We start from the raw sequence: 20,449 nt of genomic DNA on the forward strand, positions 1-20,449 counted from the left end.
CCAAATTTCAGCTGAACCCACTTGATTTACACATCAAAATGGGTATTTTCCAAGTTTGGGTGTTTTAGCACATAATTCCCTTTTTGATTTCCTGGACTGTGTTTCCTTTCTGAACCAGTGCACGTTCAAAAAGAGAAAATTTAAAGTAAAAGAGACAGAGAAACCCACATCATTTGTCTAACTCAGCTTGAGATTTCTCTTGAATGGGAGACTAATTCTTCAAAGGTAAAGGATTTCCTTATTTCACTCAGTTACTAGCCCCGCCATCCCTCGTTCCCATCACTTTGCTCACACTGTTGTTTCTTTAGTTCTGTAGAACGAACACATGAAACACAGCACAGCCGACCGCAATGAGTTACCCTCCATACCGGCCAGTACGAGTGTGTAGTGTTTGTGTTACGTGGATGGTGTTTCATGAGTATAATTACATTGTGTGTGTCTGTCCCCTTCTGGGCTCTGACAGTTCAACAGCTCAGACAGCCACACCCAACCACCTGTAAGAAATAACACACTAACGTCAGACTGTCGGAGCACAGGTTCATGGAGCAGGACCCTCGAGTGTTACCCTTGTCTCACATATTAGGAGTGAAAAAGAGAATTTCTCACATCTGCAAAGCCTTTCAATTACTTTCACATGCACTGAAATATTCCTGAACAAACAGTAAAAAAAAACGTCATGTACATCATTCCATCAAGTTTATCATCCTGAAAGTGCAGAAATGGGGGTAAAAGAGAATAAAAAATGTACTGTCCTGTTCAGTTTCACACTTACTGAACCTCAACACATCTGGCCTTCAGTAGCAGCATTGATAACCTTGGCTATGACAGCACGGATTCAGTGGCTTTTGGAATCCAGCTACGACCGAACACATTGGCTACTCCTGCAGCAAATATTACAGAAAATCCCCTCCTATTTAAGATTTATGTACACCTCCAAGCACATTCATTGGAAAGCAGCAGATGAAAAAGACAGAAGAACAAGAAGGGGAGAAAGAGAGAGCAAGAAGTGATGTTTAAAAAGCTATGTGTAATAACAGTGGTTAAGGCCTGCTCTTTCATTGAGTAAATCTGGCCGGGGCTATTTCACACTGTAGGAATCTCCTGACGACCAGATCAAAGGCTCACTGAGAGACGTGGCCTGTACAGAGCACAAGGAACAGGTGACAACTCTGACACACAAGGAGGCATTTACACATGCACACACAAACCCTCTAGCACCACCGACTCCACACGCACACACATATTTGCATGATCACACAGTGAGATCAGAAACGCAGAGAATGACAGCTCCTTTTGTGTCTAGATGAGCCTGTGGGGATTTCGTTCGGAGGCACCAGACAAAAACCATACATCTATCATCTGAGCTTCGAAAACCACTTAAAGAGAGTCAATACAGGCTACACACAGAGAAATGGACACTTTGGGTATGACAAAGTACATTCAGGCTTTACAAATATGAGCGTGACATGTGCTATATGAGAAGAACACTGATGAGGCTAGCACATGTACGATGGACATCTAGCATTGATGTTATAGGAAGCATGTGGGATTTGAGTGCATGATGGATAGATCTAATATAGAGTGTGCCATATCCAGAGGGGGTGAACATAAGGGTATGTCATCACTGGTCCATCTCTCTCTATACCTTCCATCACGTTTCACTCCCTCCCATAAACAGCAGGATGGAGAATACTGTAACTCCCACATGCAAGGGCACATATAAACACACACACACACACACACACACACACACACACACACACACACACACACACACACACACACACGCACAAGGACACATGCACTTTCAGGAAAACACAGGGATTCAGGCATATGTGCACACAGGCCTACTCATGCAATCCTAGCACAGTCCAGACATGCACACAAACGCATGCATGCATATACACAATAACATTTTCACAAAGAGAAATTAATCCCGGGTGGTCTCAGACGCAGCAATGTTTCCACTTGAGAAAGCTCTGGTTTTGAAATCACGCAATCTAGTACATAGTGGGTTCAAACTGCATCCATGTACACATAACTGCTGAGTGATTTCCATGGAATAAAATAAAAGGGAAATAAATGTATACAGTAGAATATGGAGACATAATATATGACTGCAGGGCTTCTGGTAGACACCCAACATAACACACCCCATCCTTTCTGCTATTCAGTCCCAGCCCCAAATCAAGCTAAGATGCTGTATGTTTAAGATGGGAAGGTCCCACCTTAAACGGGGCCATTATGGCCAATAGCTTTTGCTGTTTTTATAGAATATGAGAAGATTACAGCACTATGACGGGCCAATTACATCCTTCACTAAAACATACCTCTGAACCAACAGCTCTAATGATGATGGCTTAAACGTTTTTACCAACAGAGTCCTTTCACACACAAACATTCTGTGCTGGTATAGTTAAATACACACATATAGGTACACACACACACACACACACACACACACACACACAGCCACAGATGCTGACTGAGTCAAATTGAATCCTTGTGTTAAGTGTATAGAGCATCCCTCCACACCACAAAGGACTGTCTGTTTTTTATGTGTGTGAGTCTGTGTGGGTATGTGTGTCATCCCCACGGGCCGACTTCTGCAATCAGGTCAAGGATTGCTTAGTATGGGAACAGAGGAAGAAAGAGACGGAGGCTGAGACAGAATAAAAGTGCCAGCCTTCCTCTCACATCTTGTCAACATCCTTTCTCCATCCCCCTTTCCACTCAAACCTGTGTCACCTCTGACCCAGGTCCAATTCACTACTGTCATTATGCAATTAACACCAATTAAGTCATTTGGTTGTAAGAATGTGTGTGTGTCTGTCTACACGTACAAATGTGCGTGTTTCCTTGTATGTGCGCTAAGTATGTGGATGTGTGTATACGCACATGATAGGGCAATTACAGCAGCACAAGGGAGCCTTTTGGAAGCAGAGAGCCCTGCAATCAACCAATCAGCCTTCAGATGGCTTTGACATGAAAAGAGAGTGTGGCCTCTGCTAACCCTGGGGGTCAGCCCCAATTTACTCTATTTACCCACTCAGGAATGACTCTCTGTGTGTGAAGATGGAGAGACAGAGCGGGAGGGAGAGGGAATGATGAAGAGGTATGGAAATATCTAAGTGAGTGGGAGCAAAATAGAAAATGGGAGAAGGAAAGGAAGGGAGGGAGCAGTAGAGGGATGAGATGCCTTGGGGTTGTTGTGCAGGTGATTTGTAGTGGGTGGGAGGGTGGGTGAGGGGACGGGGGTTGGGTGGAGAGAAGGGGGTGTGGGGAGAGGCCTTCAGGTTGTGTTTGCAAAGCTAAAAGGCCAGCAGTTGGAGCCCATTTGCTAACAATTTCCCCTTAGAGAGTGGCTCTACACACACACACACACACACACACACTGTACACACACTGTACACACACCTTTGCTGCTCAGCAGAGTACAGATGAGGAATGACAACTTTACACTTGGCTGGAGCTGTTAAACTGTGAGATGCTCCAACAAGATAACAGAGTCATTTCTGCTAAACAAAATGTAAAACATTACCCATACAACACAATGGGGCTATTAAATTACTCAAGATTCTGTCAGTTGTTAGCTCCACCCTATTTATAAGACTCTACTTTTGCATGTTTTATGCCTCTAAGAACACGTATTACATACAAATCAGGTTTATTGGAACTTTTTACAGTTTTTTGGACTGAGTGTTGATCTTACAGGCACAGACATGTGATATGATAAATATGTACTCTGGATACCTGGAACATGCTTGAGAACATGCAATTTACAGTACTGAGTGTTATATAATTCAATACAGGGGAAACTATTTGCTGATGCATCCACACAAAGAGGCAGTGAAAATATTATGCAAATTTGACAGTTTTGCTCAGTAAAAGTTTTTTGCGTTGCTCTCCCAACAGAACCAAACTACCTGCAGATCCATAGCCCACATTGTGAAGTGGGGTGCCAGGGCTGGGCTGCAGAGCAGTGAGAAAAATACAACAGGACCAGTCAACCCCTCATCAAACCAAACAACCTCTTGGCTACAGAACAAGGGATGGCAGAAAAAACAGAAACAGACAGGGAAACTTAAAGAGAAAAGAAAGTAAATACAGATGCTCAGTGTTTCAAGTTCTCCTGGTCAGTAATATCACATATCTGACGACAGGGATGCAGGTTATTCTACGTATTGTGTGTGTGTCAGATCAAAACTTTCCTGGGGTCTTAGATGTGATTTATAATCAGGACCACATGACTCTGCCACAGGAAGTCCTCCAGCAAAGGACAGGAAGCAGGAACACACGAACCACATCATTAGTCTCGCTAGTTCCAAACCCCACAGCCAACAGGAGCCTTCGAGATGTTGGGAATGGGCGTGGTGTGTCCCCAAGTGTGCCCATACACTATATGTTTGTATCTGTGTGTGTGTGTGTGTGTGTGTGTGTGTGAAGCCTGGGGCTGGTATTAATGACTTATTTGTTTACTAAATGGAATGAGTTGTGCGTGTTTAGAAGCAGAGTCAGAGCAGAACTCTGGAGCAGGATTGGGACTACCTCCAGAATGCTGGTACTAAATAGGCACAAAACACACATACAGTTTCCCAGACAATGCACACAGATGAGAAACAAACACTTCCATTGTATGGTATATACGTTCTACCCCTTTCTCTGTCTGAGAGTGCAGTTTTGAAAAGGTACAAACGTACCTTCTCAAATCTTCCACCAACTGCCCTGCTGCCACATTCTCACCACCCCTTCCTTCTGTGTTCTGCAACTCATCAAGACCAAAGAGGCTAATTTCTGTTGATGGCTTACAGGTGGCCAGTGCAAAGTGAACCACATCCACTTTGCACTGACCAACACACAGACACACAGACACACACACACACACACACGCACACACACACACACACACACACACACACACACACACACACACGCACACACACACTCCAACACTTAAAAAAACTCATGCCTCTAAAACCAACCCTTTTATAAACCCAATGCCAAACATCAAAGCAAGAAACACACCTTAACACACCTCAAAGGCACCAGTTACCCATGTGTGCGAACACATACACACACGTTTGTGCTCATTCCTCATTGACTTACATTCCTTTCCTGCAGACGTACCCTAACCTCATACCATAACCATTACTTGCCTAACCCTATCCTAACCTGAACCTAAACCTGGGCTCAGCTCAACTTTAAACCAAGTTTCCAAAATTTTAAACCAAAATTCAGTGATTTACATGTTGGAACCAGCATCTGGTCACACCCACACATGCATTTAAGCTTCCAAATGCAAACACATGCACTCTCATAAACCGTAAAGGATGAAGGATTCCAACGTATGGTTTGAGGGTCAATCCGAGGCCTGGGAGTATCTCAAGTTTCCCAACAGTGGTAAGAGCCTTTGAGTCCTTTCATAAAAATATTATGACTGTTAGAAGATTTTATGTTTTATGTTTAAAGTCCAGCATTAGCAAAGTCAGCATTAATCTGAAAGTAAAACCATAAATCTTATCTTTTATCCTGGAAATTTGCCTTTTGGAAATAGAAATTCCTTAGCTGACAGCGACAGTCTGCTGAGTGTGCGGTGACTGCTACAAATGACAGCCATATTGGTTCACTTTTAAGCCATGTTAAGCTTCTTATGTAATTCTTTTTCCACAATTTTTCCATTAGTTCTGAAATTTTATCATTCCTCCAACTTAGCATGTCACCTCCAATATCTGTGTGCTTCATCAGTACCAGTATATCATGACACACTGTATTAATACATACAGCTGCACTATCTGGCCTTAGTGATATGACAAAAAAAAGAGTAGAGCAGAAAACATTTACGTTCAGACAGGTGAGCCTTTAAGACAGGTGTATTGCATCCATCCATCCATTAGCCATTCTGCTTATCTTGTAGAAGGTCTCTGGAGGCCTGGAGCCAAGTCCAGCAGACACCGGGCAAGAAGACAGGTGAATTTCTCAGTTTTTTTTTTTTTAAACCTCTATGGTTTTCACTCCTAAGACAAACAGAGATATCCATCTGTTTTTCTCAGTCATCATATGAAGCTTAAGAAGTGTGCTGCCAAATTACAAGACTGAGATCTGAGATCGAGCTCTTCCAGCCAGAAGAGGTGTGTGTGTGTGTGTGTGTGTGTGTGTGTTGTTAAATCATGAGTGCGTGTGTACATCTGCACACATAGATTGGACCACAGGTCTTTGAAGCCATGCCCTTGCCTTCATTAAACACAGTCTTAGAGCCTGGAACAGCTTTCTGGGAATGTGTCGATAGCTCACACAGGTACACACATGCACACACTGCGATGCTAGTAAAAATGACCAGTGCTCTTTGAAGCCGGTGTCACTGTGCAAAGTGATAAGATGAAAGCTGAGCATTCCCCCTCAAAGAATCTTGCAAAACCTCAAGTGCACAGTGTGCCGACAAGCCTGCACCTAGGCCAGGAGAGCCTGGTGAGTGCCAAGCTAACTGCTACATGCCACATTTATCAGTTGCTATCAGATTGGACAGCAATTGTAAGCTGCCACTTGGCAGTTACAGATTAAAATTGGACAAGATCTGCTGACAAGAAAGGTCTTTTGAAGTTCTAAGGCACACATGGATTCCAGGCTGAACCTTAACAAACAGGTAAATAGATGGGATTGAAAGAATGCAAGGTAAAATCAATGTAGATGGATATATTCAGTTTTTTGTATAGCATGACTATGATGCTGTTCCAGGCACAGATTTACAGCATATCGATTATTTTGACACCTGCAGAGATAAGATGCCTAACACATTAATGTATACATATGCTCAGTCCTGACGCTCAGAAATGTGCACATGCTGAACATTAGAGGAAATGCAAAAGAACAGAGCACAGCAGACACACAATGGACATTGAAATCATGTGGGAACCAAAACAGAAACAAATCTAGATTTACATCAGTTTGTCTAAAGCTGTAATTTGATTGGAAACCAATTTGCAAACTCAGCAGAGTGAACTTTGCAGGAAAGAAGTAAACTTCAGGTGAGCTTTAGATCCACACTGAAATCTGATAAACTGGATTATATAATAAAATTCAGTCACAGCACTTGCTTGTTATTTCAGACATTTTAAAAATATGATTTTTTTCTGGCACAGACAAAAAAAATTATCGTTGAAAAATCTAATATGTTTTGAATAACCTTCACGGGAACAATGTCCATTGATCTAATAAAAAAGGAAACCACATGCTTTCTGATCTAATTTCTTGACTACCAACACCAGCTGGCTCAGACTGGAACAAAATCGATCCAACCTGGTGCATTTATTGGGAATGCCTAACTCTCGCTTCAACCTGCCCAACAGTCATTACCATCTTTGGGTGTTGCCTGAATCTGACACCAGGACACCATCCAGCCTCAAAGACAGTCCAGAAACTCAAGTCTGTCTCTTGGCATACGCAGCATACATGCAAAGGCAAAAATAAAGGCCGGAAAGAGAGGACAAAAGATACCGAGACTTGGACGGGGGCATAAGAGAAAAAAAGAAAGGATTCAGTGAAAGTAAAGAGGGGTAATCCCTGTTCCCTCCCTGTGGAGGCGTGCAGGCATAGATGGAATGACCTGCTCACACGCATTTTAACAGGGGCTTATGCCAGCACTTTGATACACCTCTCTATAATTGCTTGTGTACATTTCTGTGTGTATGTTTAGAGTGTATGTGTCTGTCTAAGCGTACAATGTTGTCTTGTCTTTCAAGCTCACTCATTATACTTAATCCCAGGACTGACACTGTCAATCCTCTCTGTTAGCCTGGGCCTTTGCAGCAGCACTCAGGCAAGAAACTGGGTTTAGCACTTGCTCACTCTCTCCACAAACACACACACCTACACAAACACACACACACACACTTGTCAGGTAACACCAAAGCGGGTCACAAAGAGAAGAAAGCATTTTTGCTTGGCAAGAAAAGCAAACAACTATCCCACATCTGTATACATGTGTGAGGATGTGAGAAAGAAAGGGGAGAAGGGCTGAGGGCAACAGAAAGAGAAAGAAGGAAAGACACACAGACACACGCACGCACACGCACACGCACACACACACACACACACACACCCATGTCAGACACAAAGAAAAAAGAAATCAAGCAACACTTCCTGTGTTTGGAAATTCAAAACTGCCACAAAGTGATGATAAAGAACGACTATAAGGAGACTTACACTGATCACTGAGCAGCAACACAGTTTAAAACCACCATAAATATGTGGATTTGTAGCTATTCATTCAGTTTACTCCCCCTTTTCTTCCCATCTCTCCCTGTCTCTCCTCTCTCCCTCTTATCTCTTCCCGTTTTTCTTTCCCCCAAAAGGGAATCTGAGAAATGTCCACAAAACATCTTTCACCAGCTGTTAATACTGTTTCTGCTTTGCCATGATAAAGTCACGGTATGTTGCCTCATTCCACCCACCCAGTCACACACAGACACACACACACAAATATACAACAAAGGTGGACCTCATTCAAAACTGCATACAAACATGCACTCACTCAAATTTACTTTGTAATGCAATCATCAACACACAAAAAGGGCATTAGCCTAGCCTATCTGTTTGAAAACTAAAAATGCTTCATACTTCATCCAAAATACACAACATTTAATCAGTCTTTCTCTCTGACGTCAGAGCATCAGATGATAATGTGTGTCAGTAGTGGTAGGATGAGGCAGAGGTAGGACTGACTGACCTGACATAACAGTTGACATCACCGATAAAACCTGTGGCCTGTGATCTCAGTGTGTGTGGCGCTGGACTCAGCTGGCAGCAGCAACTCAGACCTGGCAACCCCTTAGCAGATCTGGCAATTACTGGCCCCTGTTGACCTCTGGCATTGAGGAGAAATATGCTCTCAGTAGGTGGTGTGTGTTTGTGTGTGTATGCACTTCAAACCATCCCACAAAATCAATGAGGCCTATCAGTATGAAAATGATGCTAACCAGTGTATTTCACTTTAATCGGTGCACAGAGGCAGTATTTCGCAACGTCTTTTAACAGCCAGCGCTTCTCTAATTGCCATATTTGTGGGCGCAAAAAAAAAAGGGGGAGAAAGAAATTAGGTTTGGCTTGTTTCCAAGTTCAAAGCAATCGGTTTGTCTTACACACACACACACACACACACACACACACACACACACACAGAGAGACATGCACTGTACAGTATCTCTGGGAGGACACTCACCGACATAATGCATTCCCTAACCCTTTACTGTAACCTCAACCATCACAACTAAATGTCAACCACAACTGTTACCCTGAGCCTGACGATAACCAAGACTTAAACCTCAATGAGCCTTTTGAAGTTGTGAGGTCTCACTAAAATGTCCCGGTTTCAAATACTTTTCAACTTTGTCCATGCAGCCATAAAGAGACACATACAGTATGTGCGCACACACACACACACACACACACACACGTTTCCATCACATTTATTTCCTCAAGACCCTATCCATTACCTCCACTATCCTATTCTTAACCCTAACCCACCTCTAGCCTTAAATCAAGTCTTCACACCATAATTCAACGTGTATACATACTGAGGACTTGCTTTTTTGTCCCCAAACTAAAGCTGAGTCCCCAGAATGTGTCTCCACGACATGAGCAATACATGTATACACACACACACACACACACAAATGCACAATAACATACATACAAACACACAAATTATGGCTAAGCCCATTTATTGCCAAAGCAAACAGAGTTAGTCTGAATGGAATACCTGCCGTGAAACACCCCAGTTCCAGACACAAAGCTTCACATTACAACAGGGCAGGAGACACACACACACAATGTTTCAACACACACACACACACACACACACTCACACACACTACAGACATTGTGTGAGAGAAATAACTATGTGTATATGTAATTAGAAGGCAAAAACAAAGCAAACACATGTTTGAGTCTTGTTCTTTGGCCAGCACTTCACTTCATTTGTAAAGCGGTGCAGAAGGTTCCACTAAGCCATTGTTTTTGGTGCTGCTAAACACATGGTGTCTTGCTGGAGGAGAAGGAGGTTGAAGCTGGCCAAGAATGAGCATGTTCATGTTTGTGTGGTATTTGTATTTGTTAGTATAGTTGGCTGGGGAATATTATTAGCATAGAACAATCAACACTGTAAATATTGGTTTTATCAAGCAGTGGTTATTTAAATTGTATCCCCTAAAAGAGTGTGTCGGGGGGGGGCTGGTTCTTTTGTGTTGATACAAACATATGTGTGTGCAGAATGGCACACACGCACATATTCACACATGCGCACATGTTGGCTTTCTGTGCCAGAAGGCAGATTTTATTGGTTAGGAGCTCTCACTAATTAAGAGTTAAAAGCGTGTGTCACATTTTCTGAGATATCTGTCAAGAAAATAATAAGCACATAATTTAAACAACTTTAAGGCTGATGCACACTTTTGTCATACAGTGACAACTTTTTCACAGACGCGTAAAATGACAGTTAAAAGTGCTTCAACAAAGTGCTTCTGGTTCATGTTACTGAAAGTAATTACACTTAAAGAGAGATAAAAACAAAGAGGAAAAGAAGAGAGTGAGTGGCAGAGAGAAAAAATGTGACTGAGAAAGGCAGAGAAATGAAACTGAGACGCAATAGAGAAGGACGGATTGAGTCCGCTCTGGTATGCCATCTTTACGATCTGTCTGTAGAGAGAGAGAGAGCTAGTGAAATTGAACTCAGGTGTAGTGTGATGCAGAAAAAGCCATTTCCCTAATAGAGCTATGGAATGTCACATAAACAAATTACACAAATACTTTCGTTATAAAAGAGACGGTGAGCTTTCTTTAACTGCGCAGTGAAACCTGAGCAGGCCCCTGTTTATGTGTGTGACAGAGTGTTTACATTGTCCCTTGCTCCCATCCCTTCAGATGTGGAGAAGACCAGGTCTCCATTCCTGTCACACTACCTGTCTGTCTCTGGGATTTCTGTTATCGAGAACATGTGCTGGCTCTGTACATGTATGTGTGTGTGAGAGACTGGGGGATGCCAACCATTGCTCTGTGCTCTTTACAACCAGCTTAACCTTTAAGAGTTATGAGTTCAAGGGTGGAAGACAAGCTAGGAAGCCAAAGAGCAGATAAAAAAAGACTAATGGCCATGACTCTGAGCTACAAACTGCCTGTGATTATCACTCTTTTATGTCTGTCTTTGTCTTTTTTGATCATGAATTTATCCAGTAAGGTTACTAATGCCAACAAAACATTGCCTCACATCCCCAGCTGTACTGCTGTATGTAAAGATAGAAGAATAAAGTCACAGCAGACTCATACAAAAGACTCATTCACTTCTTTAAAATAGTACAATAGTGAGACTCACCAACATCCAGGCAATTTCAAAAAGAGGGTAACCTTTCATTCAGGGGTTACTGATTTTTTGCCTTTTCATGTTTGCATAACTGCATGGTGAACAAAAACAAGCCCAGTCTTCATGCTTGGCACTGCGTGCAAGGATAAGGGTAAATAAAATATTTGATAAAAACTTGGATCATTTTCAACTTGTGGAGAGCTACTGTTAGCTGGCTAGCTTATGCTTGCAACCCTGCCCACACTATTTCCTGTCCCGCCTGATGTTCGCCTCAGCAAGCAAGTTTTTGCCTTGCCAGTTTTGGTCTGACTGTGGCATAATACAACTGCAGCTTTTGCTGGTTGGCCAGCACAACCCATTTATCTGGCCAACTTTTCCCAGCAAGACTGGGGATTTAATCCAACCACCTTCAAGTCACAAGGCCCTTTCTCTACCCTTGAACCTTTCTTCCCTTGAGACCTTTCTCCCATCAGTTTACCGAAACAACTGTAATATGTAAACATGTAAACCAAATCTTGCTTGACCTGCTTCATAATCTTGACACCTAGAATGAGTGTGCTGTAAGTGTGATGCTGTTCTGAGATCAGCAGAAGGAGGACCACCCAGCAGTGGAGCTAATCCCCTAGCTGCAAGTACGAAGCCTCGCTGCGTACAACAAGCTAGCCCACTCCTTGATAGGATATTAGAGTGGAGCAAAAACACAATGGCTCCTCTTGATGAGTGGTTTTATCCTGACATGCTCTACTCTGCTTTTGGTGAGAAAGAATAATGAAGTAAGCCTCTCTTGCTCAGAGAGCCCTCTCTCATCTTGACCCAAATGGTGTACTGTTCGCGCTTAACAGCTTATTATTAGTTGGGTGATAGCAGTGTTTTTAAAGATCAGGTTGGGTGTCACAGGAAAATTGAGGCGATAGTTCTAAGTATTCTGATATCAGCAGGATTCAAGTGTCTTCTTGGCTAAATAAATAACACTAAAAATACACTGAATTTCCTTTGGGCAATGTTCATGCATGACTCCTTGTGTCTAATAAAACACACGCATGTGATGACTTATTTTAGTAGAACAGAACATGTTTATATTTCTCAAACACGATAGACATTTTATTCTACTTCTTGCAAATTTGGTAAAGCACATTGTAGCTGACCACTTAGCACCTAAGGTTAGTGCGAGCTAGCTCTGCAGAAACACAGAGCAGCCCCCTGCTGGTTCTGTTTTAGTCTGTTAAACATACTCAACTCCAACACAAACCCAGTGGCACTCCACAAGATATAGAGCTGGAGAGAAGAAAAAACAGAGAAAATTGGAGAGGGAGTGACAAGTATGCCCTTCAAAGCAACCCCCAAAATGGTACCCTGGGAATAGACAACCAATCGGGAAAGAGCCGCAGTCTAGGCCAATCAGAACACATTCCATTGAAAATCCTCTCCAGAACCAACCAACTAACCCCAGAGGTATGCAGAAACAAAAAACACATAATGCAATATAACCTAGATACACAGCAGTGTCTTAACTAAGGTCCTGACCATGTCATACTAAAATCCAGGGAGTCTGTGTTCAATCTACCTCCAGTCTATCTGGTCTTTCTACTGCAACCTTTCATCTCTTTGTCCATCCTTGCAGCACCACTGCATGACCTGTGTGTGTTTATGTGTGTGTTGCACAATTCCATAATAGAAAGATGGGATGGGTGTGTGGGCTCACTCCCTGCAAGGATACTCAGTGTATTGGGATGCTGGAAAAAAGGATATTAGTGTGTATGTGCATGTATGAGCTCTATGTGTGCATGACTGTGTCTAGTAGTGTGCTGTAGAGGAGATAGGCTTCCTTTCGTATAGAGCAACAAGAGGGCGACATGCTAAGCAACACAAGGGTGCAAGGATCTGTGTGTGAATGTGTGTGCACGTAAACGGGTTTGTGCTTGCCTGATTACAAGATGTGTGTGTGCTTGCATGCAGTTGTGTCTCTGCTAGTGTGTGTGCACGGCTGGAGTGTCTGGTTGTATAGATCTGCTCTTGGCAGCAGCCCTGTAAGCTGAGGAGGGTCTTACATGGGCTTTAATCCTGTGCTGAATGTCATCGTACAAGTGTGGCTTTTCCATGGACCCAGATAACAGAGAGAGAAAGAGCTCTAGTAGAGAGAGTTCTACTTCACATGTGTAAGCTATATGCAAGTGTGAATGTGACTGTGAGTGCATAGATTCATGAGAAAGACAGCCTTGTAAAGGAGCCATTGGTTTGATGACAAGGATTATGGCAGTGACATACAGTAAGTTGTGAGGGACACACAGAGCAGCTCTAGCACTAATCTGCTTGTCCTGGCTCATCGAGTGACAGATAGAGGCCCTTCTGGCCTCCAATTCTAAGGTTTCACTGGAAAACACAACCTGGCAGAAAACAGACCACTGAGCTGTGTTGAACTAACTTTCGTTCAGGCCAGAGGTTTATACGCTTTTTTCAGTGTGGGGCCCAAATGAGAAGTTTATTCTGTAGCCCTAAGACACAGGGGCTTTAAACATTTGAAAAGGTCACTGATATCATATGTCAGCAGCTCTTCTGAGAAAAAGAAAGCTATCACAGCTAATTACACTGCAAGACATCAATTACGGAGGAAAGTGTTGTTGTGACAAAGGACAACATAACAAAACTCTCTTTTCACATTTCTCTTTTCCTAAGTTTCCTAGACATGGGAAACCTTTGGACAAGTGTGAGAAATAAACTGAAGCCTAGTGTTAAACGAGGCCTAACTAGTTCATTAGTCAGCACTTAATGTTCTGTGGCAGTCCAAAGTTTGTTGACGTTCTTGTAGCAGTTCAACGACAGCCTGAGTTACGAAGCCTCTTCACTGGCTGCACAGGGATGACTTTCAGCAGGAGGAAACAAGTAAATTCCTGTTAGTTTTCCTCTTTAACTCTAAAAGGAGTGTCCAATAGCAGCTCTGGCTTTTCAGGAATAGGGAAGGAAAATAGTAAAATTCCTTCTGGTATTACTTACTAAAATACATTTTGTGTTATTCCTCCACCACACTGTTTCCATGGGTGTCAGTCTTCATTATAAATGTTTTCTATTAGGCAATAAGTGAATTTATATCTCCATTTGTGTGCATATGGGAGTGAAGCAGTGAATAAGTATGATCAAAACTTCTATATGTCGGAGTGTGTGAGTGAGTAAGTGAGTGGTACAATATCAGTAGTGATCAAATGTCACATATGGTAAATTCAGCAGATGTGAGTCTTAGTTTGTAGCAACTGCAACCCTCCCACCCTCAGCTCCCTCTCACTGCCCCTGAATATCTTTCTCTGTCTCGGAGCAGTAGCCACATCTATGATTGGCAGCCTAGGGGTGGGTCTATATGTTTAAAACACAGCTTGGGGAACAACACAGGCCTTACCCAAGACCTGAGGCTTTGTGGTATTTTTAGTGCTTTTAGTGTGTGTGTGTGTGTGTGTGTGTGTGTGTGTGTGTTTTAAAGGGAAAGAGAGGAGAGCACAGGAAGTCTGAAGAAAATAACAGGTTTAAAGTGAAAAGGCTGCGATTCTCTTTTCTATGTCTCCAAATCCCTATACCTCCCTCCATCAGTGTGTCTTTGTGGATGTTCAGACTTTCCCTTTGGGATGTAATCCGGCTTGAACTGGGGATATGACCTTCAGAGCATCCTACTGAGAGGACTCTTTTAAACACAGTGATTTCGCTCTCTCGTCTCACATGCATGCACACAGAGACACACAAATGCACGCAATGCTCACATGTTCCTCCCCAGGTGCAGGTTTCTCCTGAGGGAAGGGCTTTTGTGTACTGCCATCTCCATAAGCTCACAAAACACCCTGACAATAAGGCCACGTCCTCTCCCTCTCCCTTTTGCTCTTTCTTGATTTTGCTTTTACTCACACACTCACAAGATGGCTGCACAATAAGAGCTTGCCAGAGACATTCAATCAATAAATCTTTTTTTTTCTAATTTGACCTCAAAATCACACATTTCCTCCACGACATTTAGATCTGGATTTCTAATATTCCTGGTCTCTGTGAGAAAACCACAAAGATATTTGGATCTATCTTGTGGCAATGGCATTTAAAGAAGCGATGGAGATAACTGATAAAGAGTAAAACAGAGAAACTAGAAGGTGAAAAATAGCGACAGCTTGAGGTAAGCTGATTTATAGCTAAGGGCTAGCTAAGCCATTTCTGCATGGAAAGCAAAGCAGAAAGAACTTTACAGACACAGACTGAATTACATCTGGCATGTTCAGACAGAGACAGTAGAATGAGGTGGTTTAGTAGAAGTGTTCTGGCTTATAGAAATACTGCGTCTAAAGTTCTAATGTTTAGATAAAAAGTAGTCACACGTCCATGTCATGTAAATTTTCATGTATATGTCCATCAGGTAAAAATAAAAAAAAAAGATGAATGTTACTGGCACAGGTAGAGCATGCTTGAGAGTTTGAGCCTGAGCCATTAGTGGTCATAAATGAGAACGTGCCAATACGATTAGATACCCGATAAGTAAAAGAACGTGCTTATTGACTTCTGGCAGATATGTTTGCACATTTGAGTCAAAAAACACTCCAACAAACGTCAGCGTTACCCTACACTGTTTATATATTTATGAGGTAAAAATAGGGGAAAAATCACAATCAGGCCACTTCAGGGGCTGTGGGAGAAATCTAATTTTTGGTATTCATTTCATCTCCATGCTCAAGTACATAGTCGACCTTAAAGTCCAGTAAGTGAAGTCAGTGGTGTGGCCAATACAGATAACTCTTCAGATTTGCATGTTCAGGCTGTGCTGCTGTGGTTTCCCAAACAGGGTTTCATGGATTCATTCTGATTAGATGAACACACACGTAAATTTTCATTTCATGGTTAAGCACCGATGTGTAGGGATTTAACTGTGATTATAGAACCAGAATTACTAACCCTCACTATTGGTCTGTGTGTGTGTGTGTGTGTGTGGCCGCGTCTCAGCGTGTGTAATGATTGTGTTGTGGGTTGAGAAAAGGAGCTTTCTCGGATGATATGCCTTATGATCCACACATCAAGTGTCTAACTCTTCTGCCCTTCACACAACTTCAAGAAAACCACATAAAACATGAATAAACTTGTCTGCCTCGTAGTTACTGCCAGTCCTTTCCTCCGCCCCCCCCACCCCTCTGTCTGCTGGGTCTGAAGAGGCGTCTCTGGGTCCTGTCTGTCTACAGCTTCACATGCTGACAATGACAAAGCGGCTCTATCCATGCTCTTCATTTACCTACTTAAAGCTGATATTGTGCAGGGCATTTAAACACCAATATGTCATTGTCAAATTAATCATAATGCCACAGTATAACTGCAGTAAACTCATGAGACCATGGTGGAGATGAGTGGGATAGAGCTCCTGTATTACACCTTTTACAAACTAAAATGAAAATCTAATTTTCTGTCAAATGCCAAATTCTTGCCCTACTACATTATCCAAGAAACTTCAGACAGAAGATTTCTTTTATTTGCTTTTCTTAAAGCAGATTATTTGGTTTTTATGCATATATATATATATATATATATATATATATATATATATATATATATATATATAAGGGGTGGCCTATATGTTATATCGAACTTAAGAACTACAGTCTAAATTATTATTACATACGTGTGAGTTCTCAATATCTCAAAATGTTCAGTTCAACCAAAATAAGGGAGTGTGCATATGTGAGTGTCTCTGCACATAAAGACACGTAGCACCTTGCTTTTTCACAAGAGGGCAATTTGGAGAACAATTGTGTTGTTTCAGGATGCACTGAAACAGATACAATATACAGGCCTCTCACATGTCTGTGCTCAGGTGTTGCTGAGTTACTGCCTTCTCTCCACTCATGTTCAGCCTGGTGGAACAACCTTTGCCCTCATAGAGTGATGATGCTGACAGCTGGCTGAGGGATGGCCTCGGTCAGACGCCTCTGCTGACCTCCAAGCTTTGGTTCACCAGTCACAAAAGACACATGGCATACATGGCTATGCTATATGCACGAGGACATACCCACATACCCAGACATTACCCAAACACACACACTCTATGCGTGGGTACACATGCACACACATTTACATAAAATCACACAGGTGGGAGTTGTGGACATTAGGACACAGCCTGGACAAATATCTGCTAATAACGTATTAGAATTTAACAAGACATTACCATGACATAAGCCCTGTGTCTCTGTATGTTCCACAGGGCAAAAGTGATTACTTAGACCTTTTATGCTCAGCAAAAGTGAAATCTCAAAACAAAAGATTTGGAATAATTGACAGCCTCACAAAAACTGTAGCCAATGCAGTAACCTAAGTTTATTGTACAAATGAAAATAGTTTTTTTTATGTGTATATAATATCCAGATAGAGACTGTAACTCTGACAAAATCTCCAACTACTTAAATTTTCACATACAAACCCAACGTGTAATGCAGAATACTGAAAAAAAACCCTGAACCATTATCTTGTTTTCACCCCTGAATCTCGATAACTCAAAATTAGAGCAACATGTTCATTAATTGACTCTTACTGAACTTTGTTCACAACATGGGGCAGATATTTCTCCAGGCGACTTGTAAAAATATTTGCCATCAGCTTGTAGTAATTTATGTGTGGGATTTTGCTGTTGTCTAAGATTCAACCTGGCAGACGCCGCTGACAAGGTGGCTCCACTCGACCATTTTAGATGCTACTGGAAAACTTGCCAATGATAATTGACGCATGGGAGCTGTAAACTGTTATCATCATAACTGTAAAACTGTGGACAATAAAAGGTATTTGGCAATTGCTACCGTTAATAGCATAATTTCATGTTCCAATATCAATCGTATGCACTGTGAGAGCGGTTGGATTTGAAGTTTCAGTGTCGACCTGAAGATAAAAGACCACAAAGAAAAGCAATCAATCTCAATGGCTACAGACCAAAACAAATCTCAGATGTTGACATAGCTTCTAACAGCTGATATTACCTGTCATTTCTGCCTGTACTGCATTTATGGTTTTTAAAACACCCATTCCAGTTCCAGTCCCCAAAAACTTCATAAAACATTTACAGTGGAATTTAGTTTGACTTTTTATTCTAACAAAATGACAAAATTACCTTTCAGTTTGTCCTTAAATAGATCTACTACATATCTACAGAGGTGATTCACTTAGTTTTACCCAAGCTGTGATGAAACCATCCACAAATGTTTAAGAAAATAAATTTACAGGCAAAAGGTTCTTACCTATATTTTCATTTCAATACCAGCTCAGCTTACAGCGAACAACGTAAGGTTTCAGTTTAACTGGATAAGTTGTGATTGAAACCCATGCACAGTACCAGCACAAAGACATGTTAATCAGACTTAGGTTCCTCACAAATCTCATAACACAGAGTACAGAGACCACCAGGAGCCACTTGTCTGGTCAACCTTGGATTTGAAGCTACCAACCAACCAGAAATAGACAAACAAGAGTCAATCACAAACACACTATAAATAATTATAGTTAATTCAGTTGCCCACTCCTTTTTTTAGATTTCCTTAAATCGTGCGGACAGATAAGCGGGATCCTTACTGACATATGTACACAATGTCATCATACAAATACAGCATTTAGTACAAACACAGCATGAACAAATGAACACCATCTACTTGTCTTGTGTTAATCTGAACAAGACCTTCCTCTTCCCTGCATGCACACACATACACGTATACACAAACATATTTCTGTCCCCACTTGGAAAGCTTCTCAACTCCTTTTCGCTTCATTCAGTACAAATAACTTCACGGTGGGATAAAAGCATAATGTTTCCAGAAAACCTCTTCCCCCCACTCTGCTTCGCTCTTTTGGCCCCATGTTCTCCTTTACTTTTTCCTCTAACCTCCTCCTCTTGTGCTCTCCGTCCAAAAGGACATTCCTGTTTCATTAGAGGGGGGGACTGGGAGGCCAAGAGTGTAAACAAAACCTCTGTAATCAACAGCAGGACATACACAACCATAAAGAGCCAATAAGAGCCCAGTGTCCTCCTCGACAGAACCATGGCTAACAAATACAAATCCACACCTGGACACTCAGAACTCCAACTTGCCAACTCAAACTCAGCACTTGCAGCCAGTGCAGCCTAGCAGTGGGAGTCAAGCCTATCCATAAGAAGCACCGAAGACAGTGATATGCTGTACAGTACACACATGAATGCAGACATGAGGATCCCTGGCTATTCGTCTATCGGTGCTGTCATCTCTGTTTGCTCATATTAGGAAGGGCTCACTCAGGGACAGGATATGGGGATTAGGTCTGGTCTTACTGCGCTGTAGCTACACACTGCTAAATGGCTCCCATCTGTTCTCCCATAGAGGATGGCTAATACACGTTAGCTGTGCTCGCGTTGTGCACTGCCAGAATAACAGCAGTGGATAGATGAGCAGCACTGATATCGCTAGCCACAACACCACTCAGCGCTAAAGGCTAATGTGACTGGCTTATTCTATTAGACTGGGATAAGAAGCACTAATACACACCAACATGTGGACACACATCGTCATGATATCTGATTGGAGATACTGAAGCAGTAGGCTGGTCACAGATCCCACCCCAGGTTTACCTTGAAGGAATATACATTAGAGCACAGCAAGCTCCAATCTGGGGAGAGGTGGAAAGAACAGGAGTGATGGAAAAAGATGGAGAGATGGAAAGAGAGAGAGAAAAGGGGCGGCGTGCTCTGTTTCATTACGGTGAATCCTGACACTACTGCATTCTCAGCACACATGGACTAGATTATAGGCTATGTGGGCTGCTCCGGCACTGTATAGCTCATAAAGCTCAGGACCAGCTTACAAATGGTGTACACATCCATAAACACTAAACACACTAAAGCTTTGCATTGTACTAGCCATTTGCTCACCACATACAGGACTCATAATCCCAAAAGCACCACTAGGGCAAAGTGTACAACTACTAAGTCATTGAGGTTAGAGAGAGAATTTGCTTGTGATGGTCTACCTGTGGATTACTGGGGAAAAGATTGAGATGCACTGGAAACTTTGAGTATACCATGTTGCCTGTTTTTTTTTCCTAATGCTTCCACATAAATACATAGTCGCCCTTCCCTTT

The 20,449-nt window shown here is 42.2% G+C and overlaps 1 protein-coding gene across 1 annotated transcript in view; it reads right to left on the bottom strand.

Annotated features, from left to right (window-relative positions):
- The window catches only part of LOC113146209 (ELKS/Rab6-interacting/CAST family member 1-like), a 133,502-nt gene that overhangs the window by 12,264 nt on the left and 100,789 nt on the right, over nucleotides 1–20,449 (bottom strand). The gene's annotated exons all lie outside the window — the stretch shown is intronic.

This window comes from Mastacembelus armatus, chromosome 7 (genome assembly GCF_900324485.2).
Source record: "Mastacembelus armatus chromosome 7, fMasArm1.2, whole genome shotgun sequence".
NCBI lineage: Eukaryota > Metazoa > Chordata > Actinopteri > Synbranchiformes > Mastacembelidae > Mastacembelus > Mastacembelus armatus.